This window comes from Carassius gibelio, chromosome A19 (genome assembly GCF_023724105.1).
Source record: "Carassius gibelio isolate Cgi1373 ecotype wild population from Czech Republic chromosome A19, carGib1.2-hapl.c, whole genome shotgun sequence".
Taxonomy (NCBI): domain Eukaryota; kingdom Metazoa; phylum Chordata; class Actinopteri; order Cypriniformes; family Cyprinidae; genus Carassius; species Carassius gibelio.
This window is the reverse complement of record NC_068389.1, coordinates 30251287-30275754: the sequence shown is the minus strand read 5'-3', so window position 1 is coordinate 30275754 and position 24468 is coordinate 30251287. Positions and strand designations below refer to the sequence as shown.

Below are 24468 nucleotides of genomic sequence, written 5' to 3'. Positions count from 1 at the left end.
TTTCAACACTTAATGAGGAGAGCATGTCTGAAGTACTAGACAAGAACTGAAAATTGGGTTAGACCTCATCCTGTCTGGGATAATAAATTGCTTCATTTCACTTCTTCAAACAAACAATAACCACACAGCTGCGTTAGGAGAAATGCGACCCATTCAGAGTTCAAATGGAGGAAACATTCTGACTGACCGAATCTATGAAACCAAGTCCAAATCATCCAAATGATGAAATAAAACTATTCATTTCTAAACAGAAGTTTTGAAACATATGTATATATATATATGTGTGTGTGTGTGTGTGTGTGTGTGTGTGTGTGTGTGTGTCTGTTACAAATAAATTTGTTACATTTTCCTGGGTAAATAAATATTACATAAAATAAGATAACAAATATAATTCTATTTTGTATTTTATTAATATTATTTTGTATTTTATTCAATGTTTTTTAAACTAATTATACATTTCATAGTGTTTTTATGCATTTGTATGATTATTCCAAAATAATAACTAAAGGCAGTAACAATTTGAACAAAATTCTGGAAACAGCTTACAGTAAGCTTTCATTAGTTAACATTAGTTAACATGAACTAAGAATAAACATAGCCTACTTCTACAGCATTTATCAATATTACTTATTAAACGCATTATTAAAATCAAAAGTTATGTTTGTTAACATTAGTTTATGCACTGTGAGAACTAACAATGAAAAACTGTATTTTGGTGACTTTATAATAAGAATAGGCTATATATAATAAGAATATATATATATATATATATATATATATATATATATATATATATATATATATATATATATATATATATATATATATATATATATATATATATATATATATATATATATATATAGCAAATGCAATTCCAAACAAAAGCTCGTTTCTCCGCGCCAATTTAGTTGACTTCGCTTTTATTTAACGGTTTTTTATCATGTTAAGTCCTGAAATAAACGTGGGGAAATAACCATATAACGCAGTTACCAATTTTAAACGTAACAAAACTATCTCAAGAGTAAGCTTCTTTAAAGAAAAATTATTAAGAGATTTATTTGTATTTATAAATAGTTTTTACTGCATAAAAAGAAAAACATTTAATCATGAAACTTTACATTAAAAGCTTTTTTTAATCATGAAAAACAGTGTACAAACTTTTAACTGGTAAATGGCCATCAGTGGGAAGACAAGAGAATGAAAACAAATGAGGACACACTGCCCTCTGGTGATCATTATTGGCATCTACAGACAATAATCTTCACCTTTATTTCTCTGCATATATTATTTATTTGAAAAAAGTTCACACAAACATTATTGCGTAGTCACTAATCTAAAAGCTTTTCCCTTTTACGACCATTACCTGAGAGCAACTATCTTTCGAAAACAGGTGGTGTTAAACAGTACATTAGAACGTCAAAGTGCACATTTCAATAAAATGAAACAACAAAAGGTAAATGAATAAAGAGAATAAAATTGCTATTAAACACAAGTGCTCATTCGAGTTTACAGTGCTCTCCCACGTTTTCCAATTGTTCAGTAAAAACTCTGACGTGGCATGACTAAAATACAGGCACTAGCTTTTTTTAATTATAGAAATCCAGCAAGACAGCAGCACTTTCTGAAATCAGTCCATCCATGTTGTCAGCCCTCAATTCATTCAAGCACTTATTAAATGAAAAACAGGAACAGAACACCACCTGATCTCAGATCCAAACACTTTCATATACACTATAGAAATGCCCTCAGCATCGAAAACTTAGTTCTATGTGTGATTGTAGATTTTGGTTTTTGTTTATTTATTCCTTCCTGCATGTGCAATGGGAAGTCAAAGTGAGGTCAAAGGTTACATACAATCAGCACCATCTGTACAGGATACACATCACATTAGATTCCACAGAGCAAATCAGGGAGTTGATTTGAAGTTGATTTGAGTTGATTGAAAATTCAAATAACACTCTAAACTTCCATATGCATATGTGTGTTTTTTATATAAGGAAAAAAATGAAAATTCTCTCATTTACTCACTCTTATGTTGTTACAGAACAATATGCATTTGTTGTCTTTTGCTGAACACAAAACACACAAAAAAAGTTCAGTTTGATTTTCTTTCTTCTGTGAAGTGCAGAAGATATCTTGAAAAAGGTCTCAGTATTTTTAGTTTAGTTTTTTTTTTGGCCATGTAATGAAGGTCAGTGGGGTCCAGTCGTTATGAAATATTCTTCAAATACTTTCTTCTGTAAAGTCATACAGTGTGGAACAACATGAGGGTGAGTAAATGACAATTTTCTTTCTTTTTGCTTTTTTAGGTGAATTATCACTTAAAGTGCACTTTTTATTGTATGCTTTTTACAAGTTATGTCTTGAATTCTGTGTTCGAAAGTTAGTGAGGTACGATCCTCTAATTGTGTGATTTATTATTATGCATAACTCATTATTTGAGACTTGTTTTCTTGGGTAGTTTAGGAGCCAGTAGCATTTTGTCCCCTTGAGGGCCGGCCCTTCATTGCCATACTGGCACCAACCATAGCAGGAACGCTCCATTTCCTTCTCATACCTTCATTTAGTGGACTAAAGGGGGACCCTGCCCTCCGAAGCCCACCCAAAGGACCTATAAGTGAGCTTGGCCTTGGAACCCCTCCCCCTCTTGCCCCAGAAGCCCCAGGGATTGCCAACCCCAGCCTTTTTAGTTTATCAACTAAATTAAGATTATACATACTGACATTGGTTTGACTCTCACAGTCTTTAGCCTGAGCCCCAGATACCCTCGCCACCTCCTTCAAAATGGACCTTGCTGGCTTGGAAGCCAAAAAGTTTTCATAGGACGGGCTCTTAAAAGAGAAAGATGTGGAGATATCTACATCAGAAACAGCCGAACTAGGGCTGGGAGTGCAGCAGGTGAGGGAATGAGGCAGAGTGGTGGGACGAATCTGGTCAGGAGGTGGAGGAGGAAGAACTGAGGTGGAGTAGAGGACCCCTCCGCTTCCTCTATCCCAGCTGTGAGGCTGGTACACTGCAGCAGAGATGCCCCTCTCCTGCAAGAGACACACAGGGCCCAAAGATGTGCTGAAGGTTTTGGTGGAGTCTCGCAGGTTGGTGAAACACTGAGACTGAGACTGAGACAGACTCATTCGCCAAGGAGTACACGGCGTGGCGGCAGATGTCGAGCGCAGACTGCTTGACATCACGCAGGATGAAGTGGGGACGGGGTTTAAACTGGACAGAAAAGCAGAAAATGAAGTGCTGATTGGCTAATCCGTTATTGTCTCAGTAACAGGACAGTACATTACCTGGGTGTCACCCTTGTAAGTTCATCAGACGGATGGAGGATTTTGCAGGTGGTGAATGTGTAGGTTGAACTTGTATGAGCCATGCATTTCCCTGTGAAATACACTGGAAGAGATACAAGAGCTGACAGTATTCTAAACAGATTCAGAGTTTATTTATTTGGATTTGAACATGGATTTGAAACAAAGTTAGAAATTTCGATATAAATAATTTTGATAGAACAGAAATTTGTAAACTTGATATTTTTAATTTGTTCAATATTTGATCAATATTGCATCACATTCCAAATTTTGAGCGTAAGACACAAAGGTGGTTGACTTACTTGAGAAGTCTACGGAAGTGTGTCCTGTGCTGAGACATGGTGACGGGGAGGCTGAGGGGGCGAGGCTATGGCCAGGAGGGACGCTGGGATTGGATGTAGTTGTAGTGGGAAGGTTCTGGAAGTATTGCTCTCCAGGCTCATCTTCCTCATAGTCAGCATATTGATATACTTCCTCCAGTTCTAGCTCCAAGGGACGGAAGCCTTTTGGGACCACACCAGGTCGAGCATCCAGGATACCACCCAGATTAGGCTGAGCCAACTGCTGCCAGTGCTGAAGCGTAGCCGAGCCTCGGAAAAGAAGAAGACATGAGGGATGCTGAGAAGAAGAACTGTGTGATTATATAACCTAATTTACACAGGTCAGTGTGAAAACACACACATATTAACAACCGTGCAATGATGTGATAATGAAAACAAAAGAAAGAATGAGAATATCAAAAGGAATAAGATGAAGTGACTTTATTGAAGATATACTAAATGAAAGTGCAGAACAAAGAATTTAACCGAAATGAAAGGTGAAAAAAAATACAATAAGGTACAAGAAATATGAAAATATTGAAGACTGAAGAATAAGACAGACAAAAGTGAAAATATTAATTTTACACTTATTATACATTAGGTGGCCTTAATAAAATACAACCCCCCCCCCCCCAAACTTTGTATTTCAGTCACTACTTTATGTAGAGTAAGTTCTACACTATATTACATCACGTCACTAGAATATATATGAATGATTGGACTCTTTCACATCACACATACATGGTTTAGCATAGATAAAACACCTTTTTCATCCTATTAAAGAGCCTTTATACTATATAGGTATATGCAAGACAGTAACAGCAAATGCAAAATAATTATCCATATTCAAGACTTCATCATAACCCGGTCGCTAGTGTAAATGTATCCAGGAGCGGGACTCTCTAAAATATGAGTGTTTGCGGGGATGCATTAGCCCCCACAGTGATTTGAAAAGTAGTGGGTGGACGTGGCCTGGAACGATAAGGAATATCTTAGGATAGACATTTTGGGTATTTCGGTCACCTTCCAGGGGTTTGACAATCTGGAGCTTGTCTGGAGGATAGGGCCGACTGGCCCAAGCACCCAGGGACATGATGCTCTCACTGTGTACCAGCCTGTTTGAGTTATCTGCACCGTCTGCTGGATCCAGATTACACCTCTCTCGCTCCCCCTCAAAGAAGAGACGCTCACTCAGACAGTTCTGCCGTCGCAAAGACAGTCGCCTCAGAGCAAGTTGGAGCTGCTCCGAGCCAGATCGCTTCTCAGGGGCATCCACACTGTAGTCAGAGAACAAGGAAAGTCGTATGACTAAAAACAAGGGTCATTCTCAGGAAACTGTGGCATTTGATTCATTTAAAAGAATTTAAAAGAATGTGGAAATTAGTCACATTATTTCATAGCTTTGACTTTGATTATTGTGTAATGCAAAATTTCAATAATTTTATTCTTAATTGTATGATTTACTATAAGGAATGGCTGGCAATTTGCAAGTCCCCACAACATGGTTTTATTATACATTCATAAAAAAACACATTTTAGGATAAAATACTGAATTTGACTTTGTATTTACACTAAACGTTAAACCCTGTTATATTACATGATTCCTCCCTTTTAAAAATTGTTTTACGTTTTTAAGGTTGAAATGTGATGAGGTGAAATTGAGTTAGTCTTACAGTAAATTTAACTTTAATTCAACTATTAATAAATGTTCACATAAAACAATAAATAGCTGCTCAAATGATAAATCAAAATCTCAAATGTAATTTAATTTCTTCATTTGGGGTAGCAAAAAAAATGATCTATCCAGTACAACCCTATCATAATCAAAACTATTATACAATAATCCAATGATTTAAAAAAATGTAAACTCAAAGAAACATTTCAATTGTATTGTAACAATTGTAATAAGTGTAGATGGGAAAAATATGATTTATGGAAATTCAGCACTGGACTTTTAAAATAAAATAATAAATACAATTTTAAAAATCCCTGAAATCTTCTAGTTCAAATGCCATTCAGTCGCATGAATATTGTAAGTTATTTGCTTACAGCCTCTGTAAACATGGCCTCATAAAAGACTCACGCAGCATCTGAGGAGCCAGTCTCCTGGAGCACGCTTTGTTTATGGTTATCAGGTGCTGTATCATTGCCACTGCTGTCAGAGAGGGCGGAGCTCAGGGAGGAGAGCGTTTGATTGGATCCCGGGATCTTAGTAGTAGAAATAGCAGATCGCTGTCTGACGGACTGGTTGATGTTCTTCTCAGTCTCAAACACACGCGTATGATGAACCCTTGAGACAAAAGCACATCTTGTCGCTGACTGCAAAGATAAATCAAGATATTAAACTAATTCAGGTTATGACAATAAAAGAAAAAGCGCTGTGTGATGGAAAGTTAAAAAAGAGAGGAACATTTCAAACCTCTGTTCTTCATTATCAGGATTCTCCAGACTCAATTCCTTCCTCATGGTTCCCTCAATTTCAGCAGCCAGGGAGTCCTAAAACACATATGCACACATGCTTATTTAGCTATTAAAATGGGGACATTTTATAGACCTCTATTTTTTGTATACAGTTTGCTATAAATACTGTAATCTAATCCACACTCTAAACCTAAAAAAAACTTTCTGTATTTTTATAGTAACAAAAAAAAAACACTTTTTCTTCTTTATACTGTTTTTACCAATGAGGACATACACAAACTGAAGTTTTGTCAGATTTAGCTCAATTTGCAGAACAATTAAGTCTCCAAAATATGGTTAAGTAGGTACACACATACATGTGGGTGTTTATTAAATTTGCAAATAAATGTCAATACCAAACCAGTTAGAACTTGATAATGGTTTTATTCACATAGCTACAAGTACACTGCCATTCAAACGTCTAAAAAAATCATATTGACATCAATGTTTTTGAAAGCTGTATTTATTAGACTAAAATGTATTAATTGTGAAATAATATTACAATTGAAAAGAAATGGTTAATGAATTTTCAGCAGCCATTACTCCAGTCTTCAGTGTCACATGATCTGACAGAAATCATATTAATATGCTGATTTGGTGCTTAAAAAAATTCTTATCATTATCAATGTTGAAAACAGTTGTGCTGCTTCATAGTATTAAGGAAACTGTGATTCTTTGATTCAATTTGAAATGTTTTGTAACAAAGTCTTCGCTCAATAATCTATATAAATATATTTTTTTAAATACTTCTGATCCCAAAATTTTGAACAGCAGTGCAAATTGACTTTTATTGAATACATTAGTTATTTAACTGTGTGTGTATTCACCATGGGAAAAAGTCCCAGAGGGTGATAGCGTCGAGGGGTTCCTGCGGACACACCGCGGTTCGGTAGGTTCTTGAGCTCCTCTTGAGCCTCATGAAGCATTTCAATGCACTCTGAGTATTTCTCCTCCAGCTCCTGCAGCTGTGTGTGTGTGAGGAACCAACAATTGTTAATGACATTTACACAGAATGAAATAATATATTATGAAGATAATATATATATAATATAATATAAGATAAAAAACACTGCTTAAACAATTTCACCTCAACCTAAAATTATGAGCAATGAGGAAAAACTCTTACATAGACCTGACTTAAAACTATTATATTGTATACAATATTATATTATACTTGACTTAAAAATTATTGTGAGTTAAAAACTCTCAAGCTTACAGAAATCTAATGTGAGTTCAGGCAACTGGCTTGCTGACCTCGCACCATCACGCTCTTACAATAACATCAATGACAAACCATGCGCAATTTGCCCCGGCGACTGTTTCCATGGTGCTGTTACCCAGCAACTCCATCCACAGTCAGCCAGAATCAGATCAGCCACAATTACTGTTATATCACAAGCTCATGCATTCACACACACACACACACACAAGGATGCAAGGATGTGGGCAAGAGGAACTTATTTTGTTAGGAGGATATTGTAAAATATAAAGTTCAAACTTCAATATGCTAAACTGAATATACAGTGAAGTCTTCTTCAAAAGGTAAGGTTTGAACTTTACATCTGCTGGACAGTAAATACTGTCAGAAAAAGAAATTACCCTAGACTGAAAAAACAGTAAGACAAGAATGCTGTCCTCTCTCATTCACACACAAAGCCATCCAGAGGCCTCAGGCTACACTCAAAGAGGACAAAGAGTAAAAAGGAGAATGTTTAGCTTTAAAGCACTTCTAAATCTCATCCAAATAATTTATAGATAAAAGTAGCCCACAACACACGAATGAAACAACTCAAAATTTACAAAAACACCCCTGATATTGAGAAATCAATGGGGAAACCACTCAAGGAGACATGAACCCCACACACAAACACACACACACATTTCTTTACCATTGGCATACTGCTCATAGCACCAATCCAGCTTGTGCATCCTTCCACTCCCTCTCCACTCAGCAGAGAGGACAGGACCAGACCAAACCAAATGTGAGTGCTACACTTCCTTCCTCCCGTAATGCTATGGAGGGATGCTGAGAGTGTGGTCAGTTACAGCAAGAGTAGAGTGACTATATTTAACTACGATGAGAGAGAGCAAGAGAGAGAGAGAGAGAGAGAGAGAGAGAGAGAGAGAGAGAGAGACTGTGGGAGGAAGAGAATGAGAGAGAGAGAGAGAGAGAGAGAGAGAGAGAGAGAGAGAGGTTGTAGTGGGGAGGTGTGCTGGGGGGGGGTATATGACGGCAATGTTGACATCACAAGATCAAATGTAAATGTTACACACTAGACTATAAACTACTGTGTAAACTTGTATGGGATATTCATACTATGCAATGTATTTTCATGCCCCTGTCATACTATGCAATAAAACACGAGATCACAAGGTTTGTTTTTGTAATGGGCGTGTCTAATCGTGTGTCGTCATGACGTTCCTTCCTCCGCATCTTCTGCAGAACCTTGCGTAAACAATGTCGGTTCTATAAAATATCAAGGTGAAAGTCATCATAGCTTGCTTAGTATAGACCCAGCTCCCAACCCAATTTTGAGAATAGATTAACGGCGATATTTTTTTTTATCGCCCGATAAGAGTCTCACGTTAACGCAGCACATTAACGCCGATAACGGCCCACCACTATTAGAAATAAGTAGTTATATCAAAATATTAACATTTAGAATGTTACATGTTTTTTATAAAATATTTTTAAAATTATTATATGTAAAAAAAGACATTTACATCCCTTGTATAATACCTCTGTAGCCAACTGAGGGCCATGGCACACAGATAGAAAGGCACTCGCCTTGACCCTTATCACTTGCTTTATTTAAATGCATATAAACACCTGTAAACAGACGGATTCTCTGCGTCCTGCCCTGCTTTCTCCATCTCCAGCCCAACCTGTTTTCATGACAGAGTAAAGTGATAGAGTTGAAACACACAAGTACACAATTACCCACCCACTGAAAAAAACACTAATCCTTGGAAAGGGCACTTTGGTATGTTTGAGCATGGCATTCTGGAGCTCCTCCTCTGGCAAACATCTGAAGGAAAAAATGTTGCCATCCTCTAATGCGGTCGGGACAAATGTGTCATCAAAGTAGAAGTGGATGTGCCGGATTATCCATAAGGGCACTTGGGCCAGTGCCCAGGGGCACCAACCATTCTCAACAACTAGGGGGGCACCACGTGACACAAGCTTTAAAAATATTTTTCGTAAATTGTTTTATTATTAACTTGAAAATCTTGAAAGACCATACATAACTCGTTTATGAACACTAACTTAACAATAACAATAATAAATAAATAAATATTACATGACCACTATCAGCCCCCCCCCCCCCCTTCCGTCCCAAATCTGTCAGAGTTGAGTTGGTCCACAACAAGTACGCGTAAATGTGTCATTTTTTTAACGGCTACAGAAAATGAATCAAAATGAACAGACGTCAATTGAGTGGTTTTGCAAAATAAATTTTAAAGAAAGACAAGGACGCTAGACGTTTAGCTACAATTCAAAATGTTCCAGGGATCGAAAGTTTTTTTAAAACGAGTGAAGAATGAGCTCACGACGACAATGACACAGAAGCGATTGACTGCACTCCTCCTGTTTAACATTGAAGTTAAAGTTAAAACATTACCAGAGCGCCCTCTTGCGGCTGTAGACGGTAATGTTTTCTCTTGGTTCTTGGTTCTAAATAAATGCGACTCATAGTCCAGTGAGATTTATATAGACGGTTTCAACGGCAACAACATAAACAAACGTTACTGCTCATGAGCGCTTTTGTGGACCTAACTTAACTTCCGGTAGACTTCTAAATAGAATCAATAACTATACAGCCAAGTCCTTCTAGAGTAGATTTTTTTTTTTTTTGATAACAAGCAAAATATATTTGCTGCGTGGATTGGGCAGACTTAATGAAAATGCAAATTCATTCTTTGCCAGCAGGAGATGTTTTAAATCATATCAAAATCAGGCATATTTATTTCATCTTGCAAAGTAACTTCATCTGTTAGCGTCTCGGATGCATCCATCTTCTTATGACTGCGTTGCTTAGAAACCCTACAGTTCGCGCAATGCGCACTGGGAATTGTAGTCCATTGTTATTGTAACCAAGACAGGTGGGTTTTCATTGACACTTCTATTCCCCAAATTTTGAACGTCAGCGTATGAATCCTATATCTTAAAAAAAAAGAAATGGTGGAACTGTTTTGTAGCCCTATATAAATTATTCTAAATAATAGATTATATAGAATAATATAAATGATTAAGTCTGTCAGATGTCTGATCTCATCTATATCATCAACATTGTTGACAAAATTAATTAGGGATGCCACTAGATGGCAGTACAACACAGTGCTCAGGTAGACGATTTAATAGCACCACAGTGATGTAATCGAAGGATCGTGTCTGTTGACCTAAGATTGAAAGCATCATAAACAATGTATGAAATGAACAATGAAATGTCTTTTACAGAAAGCTAGCATACAAGCGCACAAAACACACCCAGCCACTCTATGGCATTGCAGAATTTATAACTATTCTAGCTCTCTTTTCAAATGTGAGCAAACTCACCTGCTCACACAAAAACTATGCATCACTCAGCAGTGACTTACAAGCCTGAGCACAAACTTCTGCTCACACGCACATAAACATACTGTCCCCACTTCTCACAGCCTTAACATACTCACCCACATGCACACACACATCTCTCACAAACTACAAACTACTATATATATATATATATATATATATATATATATATATATATATATATATATATATATATTTCCTGTATGTGAGATGTGTGTGTTTATTGCACAGGGTAGAAGACAGGACAAGAAACAACACATATGTGAAAGAATGCAAACACACATAGTCTACAGATATAAAAGAGGGAATTAGAGATTGTCTAGTACAGTCATTTCTACTACAAATGGGTAGTTTCACCTTTAAGGGATGGCTCACACAAAATGAGCTTACCCTCATCCTATCTTGCAGACTTTTTTGGTCATTGGGACATTAGAGATATATGAAGAATGTTTACACTCACAAAAAGCACAATATAGCTACCTAGAACTGATCTTTTTCTGCTTATGAAACCATATGACAGATTCTATGAAAGTAACAGACTGAAATATACATTGTCATTCACTAAATCGCTTGACAGTCATGACACACAGCAATAAGTACAAAAGAACTGTATATAAAAAGGTATAAGTTCTTAAATATAACAAATATATAGTTTCAGCTTACTCTTACAAAATCAAGAACAAAATCAGATTTTTTAATATAAATTTAATGAAGCCACTGTAAAGTGAATTGTTTTATTTTATATCATAATTGCTCGCTCTAACTAAACTATAGTTTCACTTTAAATGAAAAAATAAATAAATAATGCATTTCAACAAATTTTCCGTAAACGTGCATACATTGCTTCTCGGGTAAATGGTGGAGACAGTCTTGCTGAGAATGTAAAGTAGCCTAAATAGCCTACAGAAACTTTCCTGAACAAGAACACGTAATGTTTAGATTTGTTACGGTCAGATAAATGCAGATAAACCTTGTGCTGGTGTATTCTATTCTAACTCTTTAACCCGATACGGACTGTGTGTGTGTGTGGGTGTGAGTGACAGCACGTGTAGGGTTACTCACTTCTGACTTATCCTTGTTTCCAAAGAGGTCATTCTCTCCCGTCACTTCTTGCCTGAACTCACTGTTATCTGAGGTGAGTCACCTGGCAGGCTTGTTTGTGTTCGAAACACATATAGATACACATCTGTCTTTCTTGAAAACATATTTTTCGAAAGCAAAAGTAAACTCCAATTACAAATGCTGAGATCCCAAACAGTATTCATGAGGTCTTCAGAAAACAAATTTACCGGGAAAACTAGTTTGAAAACATCTTAACTCGAGTGAAAATCCATAAATTGTGGGTTTTGTAGCAAAGTTTGGAATTCCTTTTAGGAAATGACTAGTTGTTTTGAAGAAAGAACTAAGCACTCACTTAACAGTCCAGCCCAAACTATAGCATATCTCTGTGAATAAATATGCAAATGATGTTATTGTGCTGCTAGTTTAATTTCCTCTTTGTCAAAAGTAATGGTTCTTACAGCTCCGCCCCCTGCTGTGAAACTTAATTAGTATTTGTACAGCCTGTGCCCACACTGTCACTCAAATTGCACACACTATTATTTATGAAAAAGACTTAAAGCAGAATGTGACTGTATATGTGTCTGATGGGAAAAGAGAGGCTAGCCTGTGAAAAATCCATTCCCTTGTCTGCTCACTCTAACTAGCCCGCACAGCAGGAATCACGCTTTGATATGTCTCTTATTTGTGAAAAAACTAACAATTGCACTTGCAAACACGTCCAAGCATAATGCGACAATCAGTTGACAGTGCGCACTTGGACTATTTTAAGCCTTAAGCCTCCCTTTACAGTGCTGTCTGTCTGTCAGTATGCAAACGCCATGAAGCATCTGTGTTTGTGCTCATATGAAGGTTTAGACATAGATGAGGGCAAAGCAAGAGTCTAAGTATATATGTGTGTGTTTTGTGAGTTAGTCTGGTTAGCGCAGAGCATTGATGATGTGCTCTGCGGGGGGTAAGCCGCCTCATAAATCTCTGGATTTTTGCTCTTTCATGGAGGGTCTGCAACAGGAATGATAATGAAACATGAGAGACAGTGTTCCTGTCGATCATACGGACACATGCGCACACACATTCTCAAATATCTACTTTAGACATCTCTTCGAGCAGCCCGGTAGAAATAGTGTCGTGGAAGTGCAGGCCAAGGTGGCCAATGCTGGAAATTTTCCAATGAAGTTGCAATGTGCAAATGCAAATAAGCATTTCAATTCATACATCTTGTTGTCTTCATGGCGTAATCCTCGTGTTCTGTTCGGGGTCTCACAGAATTCATTTTAATTGCTCAAAATACAGTGAAATATCAGGCTGCTGATGAAAAGGATTCCCTTTTTTTCTGTGGAACACAAAAGAAGATATTTTGAACAATATATCAACTGCTGGACCTATTGTCCTCCTTTGTATGAACAAAATATAATGATTAAAGGGTCTGGAAATTTGTGAGTGGGTTTAATGATGAGATAGTTTCAATCTTAACGTTACATTGCACTCTATGATATATGTCTGGTGACTAAGACCCATATTTTCTATTGTGATTAAAACAGAAACAGCATAACTGGATACCATTCTCGTTTCCAAATGAGATACTTGCTTTTGGTTATTTGCTTATAGTTCAAACAGATGGTTACAGTAAGTCTTCAATAATAATTATAGGTCTTATGGCTTTTGATTAAGTTAGAGGAACTTATTATAATAATTTAATGGGAAAATAAAGGATTTTTTTTTAAACTGCAGTTGGTTTATTAAATTAAGAATTAGCATTGGGTTTCTGGGGCCGCAAAAATACACACACAGTCTCAAGAGACCATGAGTGTTAGGAAAATGTGAATTTAAATGTAAAAGTAAACATCTGTCTGTTAAGCATTTATATTCTGACTGATTTGCATTATGATGATTATACAATATGATTTGGTTTATTTTAATAGAATATTCCTCTGGCAGCTGCGTGTCAGGTTGCTGTCTCGGTAACATTACAAATATTTTTTTCCCATATAGTATGCAGAGAGCAATAACTTGTAGTTTATATGTATAACGACACAGCAGTAGGTCTAAAAATCCTGTGAGTTTGAAAGCAAATCACTAATGAGAGGCCATTATTGTTGCATGCTTGTGTTTGTTTCTGTCACAAATAGCCTGTCGCAGTATATGTGCCAAAGGTATTTTACATTGTATCTTATTTCAAGCTCATTTTCATTGCTCATTTGGGCCTTCTATAGTTTTGAAAATGACAGCAAATATGTTTCTGGCCATGCTATTTTTGGAAAACAGCCTGTTATGTCAAAACATATGGCATAACAGCAAGCCACGAAACTGTGTTCTGCAGTCTCGGTGCCTCCTATTGAATCCTGTTAGTAAATATCTATCTGTATTCTAGGCTAATAAATGCATTAATAGAGATCCTTTCTGTTTTGTATTTTTTTTTTTTAAATGTAATGACAGATCAGGAAAACAGCTTTATGGGATGCAGAAGGCATTAGAGAAATAAGAGTTATGACTAGATGAAATTCATACTGTTGTGAAAGGTGATCACTAATGTATATGCTCTGCACTCAAACTTTAAAATGTAAACAATTTCAAATGTTAATCTGAATCTGTTTTGTAAGAAGTTTAATTGCATATTGTATTATTTTACTTTTTATCTTTATATATTTTTTATTTAATGAATTTGGCCGTTGCTGCTGAAATGGCATTGAAAAAATACATTTTAAACAATCTTGCTTTACCAATTAGTTTTCACGTAAAATTGCAATGAATTTCATAACAGGCTACAATAAAGGACGAAACATAGATAATACAAAGCAAGCAAGAAAGAAAGTAAACCTCAATGACAAAGAATAAAACAAAAAGGAAGCTGGAGTTGGACAAAGGCAGGAGCGTCTGGCTGCAGAGAAAAAGAAAACAAGGGAGACGCTTTTGTGAGGAGAGGGTGCGGAGCTCCGCAGAGGTGAGTCAAAGTGACAGCCGAATGAGAGAGTGTCGGTCTGGGTTTGTGTGTGCAGGGTAAACCCCTTAGTCCTGTGACCCCGCTCTTCTTTAGCCGAGCACTGGGACCACAGCATTTCCCTAATCCACCCGCTCTGAAGCGACCAAGCGCTACACACAAACCCCATAATGCACGGCAGGCTTTAGGCACAGGGTCATTAACATGATATTAGGCTCCAGATACAGATCAGAGAGAGAAAGAGTGTGTGTGTGTGTGTGTGTGTGTGTGTGTGTGTGTGTGTGTGTGTGTGTGTGTGTGTGTGTGTGTGTGTGTGTGTGTGTGTGTGTGTGTGTGTGTGTGTGTGTATCTGTGTTGATGTAGTGTGTAAACTGCACTGGTCCTTTCATTGCCCTCTCAGTCTGAAGAGACCGAATGTGACAGTCTGACTGTGTGTTGCGAGGAGAGACTTCGCTATTATACTGCATGCAAAAGCAGTGCTGGAGCAAGTTTAAATACCATGTTATTAAGTTTTGTGATGATACTGAGCGTGTGTATACTAATAAATGTATTTCTAGCCCTAATAACAAATTATTATGTGGTATACCTGTAAATGTCAATTAAACTTAACAAAAAGGCAGGTGTTTGTGTTTGCATGCATTTGAGTTATTTAATTGAATTATAAAGAAATGTGGTTTAAAATATAAAGTCATATGTCTTTATCTTTTAGGATTGCTCTAGTAGTATGACCTGGATTTCTCCCAATAAATATTTCTAAGGTATTCTGATATGTTTTTCCTTTTACGTAATATATAACGAATGTCCCTTATATCATTCTCTTTGCTAAGTGAGTCTGTTTCTGGCTTTCCCAGATCTAGGCCCATGCTGTGCACAGTTGGGGGGCCTGAAGCTCCAGCAGCCACTTATTTAGGCAAAGAAAAGCAAAATCTTCAGTCTTCCAGCCTCACTTTCTTCTTAGAAAGCCACAGAGGACTGAACACAGTCTTGGTCTGCTTATCAATTTTCTTTTAACATCATTTTATGTCCTTCTGGACCCAGACTTCAACCCTGGATCAAGAGATTCCAGTTTGAGTTAATCGACATGCAAAAATCCTAGCCATGACAACTAGCTGGGAATAATATATATTGCTGAGCAGGAGGTGAAGATCTGAGGTATGTAAAAGTTAGGGTTTGGTCATAATTAATCATTTCCTATTTACACTCATTATAGAGGCATGACGATGGTTTGATAAACACTTTATGATAAAATGAGAGGTTTAAAGAGATTCGTCATAATTTGATCAGTGCGGTTCCTGAGGTAGAAATGTACAGCATTTAGGAGCTGATTAATATTTGGCTCACCTCTCTATGTGTTATAACAGCAGCTTTGTGGTGAAATATCATGTTAAGTCAACATATGCTCGTATTTTCAGATTCTGCTCTGTGCTAATATTGGCTCGAGTTCAAATCCTTGCCATAGTGGAGAGTCTGGGATATTTGGTTTTGGTGGGAAGCCAGTGCTGAAAATGCCATAATAGTCACCGCAGGCCACGCAACTAAATTTACAACCTATTCAGAACATGTGAAAATGGGTTTGAATACAGGCTAAATTGTTTGAAATTTCTCTTGTCTAAATCTGTGATTTCTTAATCAACCCTAAAAAAAAAACACACTTTCCTCAGCTCAACATGAAAAATAATTATTACTGCATCTTTCATCCATCTGAGTGCAATATACCATATAAGTGTAAATGTAAGTCTTTTTAGTGTCTTTGTACTGTTAGATTTAACACAAGCAATGGGCTGTTTCGTTGCAGCTTAGTATGATTACAAGACTTTAGCAGATGAGGTGAGAAGTGCACACTGTTATTAGATGAAAGACTATTTCAAATCCCTTGTATCCGTTTAGAAGGAATGCAAAGGCACTGGTATTAGACAGATTGACATGAAACACAGGTCTAAACAGGAGCTCCATGAGTATTAATCTGTAAATTCCTGCATATATCTTTCAGTACAAAATGACTTCATTCTGTGTTTTAATCTGAACAATGATCACATTTCTGATATTTATCTCGATGTAATTTGCTGCTGATGAACTGATTTCGAAATCCTTTATCACCAGCACTGATTGCACTGTATTTTTATAATAATTTCCTATTTTCCTAAAATCATTTTAAATCAGTTTTAAAATAATTTTAAAACTTAAATTCCTTGTTTTATAGTTGTGATTATTGTTTATGATTATTTTACTTCCTTTTATGTAAAGCACTTTGAATTACCATTGTGTATGAAATGTGCTATATAAACTTGCCTTATACATGTTTAAAAATACCTTTATCCATTAGGTTTTCTATAGAGATTTCTATTAACTTTAAACTGTCTACATGCTAAATATAAGCATATACGTACAGCAATCAATATAAATATTTCTTTATCATTTTCTCAGTTCTATCACATACATCAACTATAATCTCATATTATTGTGATCTTTACAAATGTGAACAAATGTTTGAAAGCAAAATTCATTTCATGAAAAAATCTCTATTATGTATTTAGTGTTTGGAATATGCAACAATTTTTATACGTGTTTCGCTGGGTAATTTTATTTTCTTGTTTAAAATTTTGCATCATTTATTTTTCTAAGACCTAATTGATATAAAAGACAAAATTTGAACATTTCTGAGGCATGAAGTGTGTAATATTTGACACATTTAATATTTCAAAACAATAAATCACTTTATGATGTTTCTTTTTTTCCCACTTTTTTTTCCCAATCTTTATCTCCCAATCGAAGTCTTTCATTTCTGTAAAACAAAGAACACCTCAATAATTTTGAATGTCCATATAGATTAGATCTGACTTTTCTTTTCTTTTTTTCAGTTCAAACATCAAACATAGCAAGAGAATGAATTAAATAAGACTAATGAAAAAAAATTAACGTTATATAATTTTGTCAATTACATTGCTGCATATGAAAACATACATCATATTACTGGAAGTCTTCATGATTTTACATTTATAAATATAACTGCTTTGATCTTTGCAATTTTCTTATTTGTGGATGTCTAAAATTATGGCACACCTTGTACTTAGCCTACAGCTCTGAATCATACAAACAAATGTAGCGAATCAGAAACTGTTATTTGGTGTTTAGGTGATTTACTAACCAATCAGAGGTGGGGAGGTGACTGAAACGGTGCTGGCTTGAAAGAGGTGCAATTTGAAATATAACTACCAGCAGAATAATTCAAATAATTTAGTTTATTTCATACCAGAGGTTATGCATTCCTTCTGAAACATACAATATAAGATTAATCAAGAAAAACCACAGCTCTAATCGAATAATACCAGACCAAATAACATGTTTACTCTGAAAGTCGAGGCCTGCTGGAGGAACCATCCATCCGAATTTATCCTCAGTGTACATTGCTATTGCCCTGTACATTTTCTCTCAGAAGTTAACATTACCGGTTTGTCCATCTATAAAGTCAGGCTGCAAAATTGAATTTATATGTCCTTTGATATAAAATGAGGCCTTCATCTCAAAGGCTTTTGTGTCCAAGGGCATGGATAGGGTGTATGGGATATTCTTGTGTGGTATAATACAATTAGGAAAATCACAGGCATCAATTTTTCCTTATTTTCACATATATAAGGTTAACGCTATGAAGGTCATCATTACAGCAGCAGCTAAGAAAGCTTTTGTGTGCATTGAAGATACAGGTATGTTTTAGGGAGTGTGTGAGTGAGGAGTGTATGTGTGAAGAGTTTTTAGCTTCACCCCCTGCTGTCTTTAATCAATTACTCACATTAAACAATGGTAGATAATTCCCTATATAATCTGTTTAGCATTCCATACAAGCTCACAATGAGTATATACACTCTAAAATAATCCATCAGATATTCACAAAGAAGGTAAATGTGTGTGCATATTAGTATGCTATAAAATTTGTATTAAATTATTTTTAAAGAAGTCACTTGTGCTCACCAAGGCTGCATTTATTTGAGAACTTTTTTACAACAATCAGATAGAAATATTTCTTATAATCATTGCTGAAAACAGTGGTGCTGCTTCATGCATACCTTTCAAAAGCTTGCAAAATAAGATTAAAAAAAGAAAAAAAGAAATGAATGCTTTTAAAACACTTCACTTGTTTCACTTGTCTTCTATCATTCTCTGAGATAGAGAATACATGTGCACATTTTAGATCTGATTCTGGATGTGATTATATGAGTGGAATAGGAGCAGGAGGAGGAGGAGGAGGAAGATTTGAATTGGAGAGAAATCAGCCTCCATAAACGTATTGCTATGGTTTCAGTGATATGTGTTGTTGTAAATGCGTAGCTTTCACAATGCTTGTGCTCATTCACTCACACACAGTCAATTCCAGGAAGTTACATTTATTTTTAGTGCCACTAGTATGCTTTTAATTACTAGCATAACAGTTCATGACTTATCGTTGAGAAAATAAAACAGGCAAATGTGTCATTTCATAACAAGATTGACACTGCTTTTACTGTAAATTGCGAAAAGCCAACAAACTTAATAATGTGTCATTTCTAGATATTTGCAACACGTGTGTTAGATATATTAACCGATACCTGGTTACTTTGTGGTTTCTGTTGTCCAAACCTTTTAATTATATATTTTAATTATATATATATATATATATATATATATATATATATATATATATATATATATATATATATATATATATATATATATATATATATATATATTTATATATTATTTATATATAAGTTTAAACTACACTACAAACTTGACTATAAATGGGTTTTAGTGATTTATTTAAAAAAAGAAAAATTCAATTCTCCATTCAATAATTATTATATATTTTATTTTATTTTATTTTCTGACTGGTAACAGAGCAAGCAGCAGAAATAGTTTAATTTCTGCAATGGTCAACTTTTGTCTAGCACATGTTTACATTCATGTGCAATAAAAAAAAATGTAAACACACACACACTCACACGTTTTAAGTGAATCTGGTTTCTTTTCCATTCTCTAATATTGTGGCTTTGCAGTTAAATACTTTTGCACCAAAATCGCCCCACGAAATGTCAGTTTGCAACAAAATATTATATATTTTTTATTGTGTTTATTTATTATGTGAACACCCACTAGACAGACATCTTAGAATGTTGCGTTGTGTTGTGTTGTGCATGAGCACTGTTGTGAACACATTTCAAAATTCTGCTTCGATCCGTCTCACGTTTTAAAAACACAAGAACATGTTCGGTGTGAACAAGCTCCAAGGAGGCCTATAATATCATGAATCCAGGGAAGGGAAGAGTGTGCATTTGTTTGTGGGCATGTGTGCAAAATATGGATGGTGAACGAGTGATAAATAATGTACTACGTCCGCTAAATATCCAGACTCCTTCTCCAAGCCTAATCCAGTATTCTTTTCTGGCCAAACATCCCGCTGTTCATTTGAAGAGCTGTGATGCCAGCCGAGCCCCCTCACTTCTCATCTCACACATTACCAAAACTCCAGGGTTGCGTCATTTGCTGAAAAAAAAAACACACAAAAAATATATCTGAAACCCTCTTTTCTAAGGAAGAGCATAAAGTTTTTTTCTTCCTTTTGTGCCAAGTCCTTGTACTCCTTTCACACTGGCCACCAAACCATGCCTAATGGCTCCTAGCGAGAAGAGGCCCAGATTGCGGCGTCTTTTCCTGACAAAAAAAGCTTAAAAATCTAGGCTTAAGATTTCAGGGTGCCACCCCCGCCAACCCACCCCTCCTGGAGCGTGCATATGCCCCATCCAAGGAGCAAAGAGAGATGAACTCAGAAATGGATGCAAACGGTGAATGTGAGCAACCACAGTCACTCTCAGATTCTCTGTTTTTGAGTTATCTAGTGTAAAGCCAATTTAATTAGAAACTTGCTTTTTTATATATACTGCAGTTGTATATCTGGGTTACTTATATGTTAAACTGACACACCAGAAGTGGAAGAAGTTGCATTTTACTATGGGTAAGATTTTTCTTGAAAATATTTGACCATGCTAATGTTTTGCTATTGTGGGTTTGGAGTAGAAATCATCGACGAAGATATATTATTCAGGCACATCACAGTGTTCAAGAGATGACAGCGAAAAGTTTAGCAGATGTGGAATATTTTTGGAATGCATTATGTGGTATAAAAACCAAAAGGACAACATTAACTTGAATGATGATAATGGATTCAGTTTGCATATGATGTAATGAAATGGATTTCATAAAACTGAGCATATAAATAGCCATTTCATTGATTCTTTTGAGGATTATATGCATTTTCATTATCACATATTGATTTTTTTTTTGTCAGCAATCTCAATTAGAAAAACTTAAAAGCTTACTAAAGCATGCTTTTTTTAAATGCAATAAGGTAATTGTGAGGGATTGATTTAGGTAAATAGGACAGAAAATATAATTAAAAATACATAGGAAAATATAATTAAAATAAGTGTGTGTGTGTGTGTGTGTGTGTGAGAGAGAGAGAGAGAGAGAGAGAGAGAGAGAGAGAGAGAGTATGTGTGAGTGTCTGCAAACTGAGCATGAGCAGACAGAGAGGATTAGATCATTGGAGAGGATGAGAGAAAAAAGGACAATAGTCGAGCAGTGTATAAATGAAACCAGTAGGAAAGAAAAGAGCAAGTCTCCATATAGTGTACCGAATATAATGTACATCAGGAATATCTGCTTAGTTTGAAATACATGCCAAAAAAAAAAGGAGAGAAATTAGAAGAGATTTGTAATTCAAGCTGCATGTGTTTGTTCATTTAAATATTCTATGATGTGTTCAGAAGAATGTAAATGATAATATTACATGAATAATGTTTAAACCAACCACATATTAGGGTTTATTTAGTGTAGCACAGGATTGTCAAAGCTGTATTACGACGCGGCTGATTCTCTACATATGTTCCGCTGTTTACACACACACACACACACACACACACATCTCCAACTTTTAAGGCGAGGAGATGAGAGTTGATTGATTTTCTGCTGGGTTTAAGGTGTGCTCTGCATTTAAAGAAGCAAAAAAAAGAGTAAAAGACAAATGCATATAGTGTAAAAGCTGAACCAGATATGGAGTCTATATTAAGATGACTCGAGGAGCCCTCCTTCGATTTATATGGCATTTACACTGTAAATGTAAATTGGATGTAAGGTGAAGGTAACATGGCATCGGTATGGATAATTTCTCTCCGTTTTATTGCATACCATCTCCAATCGATCTGTGCCTGCTAATCTTCATTACAAAGGCCTCAGTCTCACTGATTTCCTGAGGATACACAATGTTGATGTGAGACTGTGTAATCTGTATTACATAAAAAAGAATGTGATGAGAATAAAGATAACTCATTTTTGTCCCATATTTATCTGATAAACCACATCACAAAGAAAATGTTATGTTTAATTTATGACAAACAAATGACAATTGGTTATACAAAATATGTATTGTAATTTATTGCTATAAAATGAATTAATCACTTGTCATGCCATTTTATAACACAGTATATTTACATTTAAATTGTTGATTAGGTTTTTAATCCTTTATTTAATCCAGCATTACTTTTATAATTGTACTGCGATTTGTTAAAATGGTTCATGCTAAAATATATATATATATATATATTTTTTATTTTTTTTTTTTTTTTTTTTGGTTAATGCTAAAAAGGCAACAGATCCACTCCAGTATAAAATAAATAATCAAATATTTCCCCTAAAATACTGATAGCAAAATTATAAGTTGTAACAAAATCATTGTTATTGATGTTGTTTCTGTATCTGCCCATGAAGGTAGACAGATGGATTTGTAGGCCACAGTGAATTTGGCAAGTCTGTACTAAGGAACAGGGAACAGGAGGAGGTTATTAAAATATGACTGTTTGAGTTTTGCTCGACTACCTCACACCTGATACTCGCAGCATGAACTGGAACTGAGGTGTACCTCTTACCAAAATGGAAAAAAACAGCTAAGTAAAAAGAAAACGAGTAGCTTTCTCTTTGTTATTTTCTTATCTTTTTTACTATAAAGCTGCATGTATTTTTAAGATATATGTTCCATTAAGTCACAGAAACGTGAGAAATGAGTTTATTTTCAAACTAAAAGGATTTTCGCAATAATGCAATTACCAGATTTGTATATGTTAGAGTTATGTATTTTTTAGGGAGAACAGGCCCATACTATAAGAGATGGTATCTGTTTCGGGAGCGGGTTATGGGGGTCGGCATAAAGCACTCAAAATTGTTAAAGGCACTCCCACCATTCTGAAGCACTTAGAGTGACCACTACTCAAAATGTGCACACACGATTACCATTGGATAGTGATATTTACACAAATCTACACTAAACAATAATCCTTCTAATAAATAGACTGATGACATTTCCAGATGTTTTGTTACACTGGATTCAAGCATAATGTGCTTATGCAAAATAAGTGTTTGCATCTATAAAACAATGTGATCTCTAAATTGCATCCATCCTGAGGCATGTTACTGTATGTACACAATAGCTGCATGCTATTTATTATGTCTCTATCTACCTGTAAACTGGTGTAACTGATTATGAATATTAACTCACTGTTAAATGTAACTGTACATCACATGTGGATAATTAATATTTAACATTTATATTGAGAGAAATTGATGTTCACTTTTTGGAATTGCTAAATACTTTTTTTTTTTACTGGTTCTTGTTAAATAGTGACATGAATTAACAGCATACACACACACACACACACACACACACACGTAACATCTGCAGAATAGCATGGTGATTAAACCTGCAACCTTAATTGGCACTCTCAGTGTTATACAGCTGCTGTTTAAGTCTTCAAGTCTCAATTATCTGATTTAATGCATTTGTTCCAAATTTCACATTTGGAGTCTATGTGTATTCCTTATTGTATACTCATCATATTTTAGTCTGGCAGGTTTTAACCATGAAATGTGAATTTCAGATGGACATGAATTTGGTTTATCTTTGATTGTTAAAATAATAAAAACTATTTATTTACAGCAGTTGTGTTTTCATTGTATTTCTTATTTATATTGTGCTGTTTTTAGGTTGGATGCGAAGTGTTAAATGCCTTTGTAAACAGGAAATCACATTATTTTATCAATAGAAAGTAAAATCGCATAAAGAAAAAGTTTCAAATCAAACAGCTAAATTTGCTGAAGTAAAAAGAATATTGTTATCTTCAAAACTGACTTATTATTCTGGTTAAAATTAAATAGCGAACAGTCGCTATAAACCAAAAGATATAACGTTACAGTGATAGCTGTAGTTGTACTGCATGAGCAAAACTGTTAAGGGGGTGTTCAGTACCCGTTTGGTCCTTATGATTTAAAATAATAATAATTAAAAGATAAAGCAGTATAAAAATGTTACAATAAATGTAGTTATAATTCAAAAAAGAAAGAAAAACGGTGTAAGTTGAGTTAACCATCTCGCAGAATGAGCAGGGCTTCCTGTATCCTGTATCCAAATGTTACCTTTGTATAAGCTGCTCCAGACATCCCATTCAAAACACCCACATTCCAACCTAATGGACGCACCTCGTTCTTCCTGTAGCTGCTATATTACTCCGCGCATACCACATTCCCAGTGTCAACTTAATAAAAATCATCTAGACCTCAGACGAAGCACTTGAAATAAAGTATAGTTTTTGTTGATTATCAATTGTCACTTTATACCTATAATACTAAAGCTTAGCTCCCTGCTGGACTGAGCCGCTTCTGCGCTCTATTTTCTTGGGTGCGGTAGGATACATGAACTGCATTCCTCGTATAAGATCTGCGTCTGAG

At 35.4% G+C, this 24468-nt stretch overlaps 1 pseudogene; it reads right to left on the bottom strand.

Annotated features, from left to right (window-relative positions):
* Positions 1-1150: 1150 nt before the first annotated feature.
* LOC127935445 (trafficking kinesin-binding protein 1-like) lies at positions 1151-8164 on the bottom strand (annotated as a pseudogene).
* Between the last annotated feature and the right edge of the window lie 16304 nt (positions 8165-24468).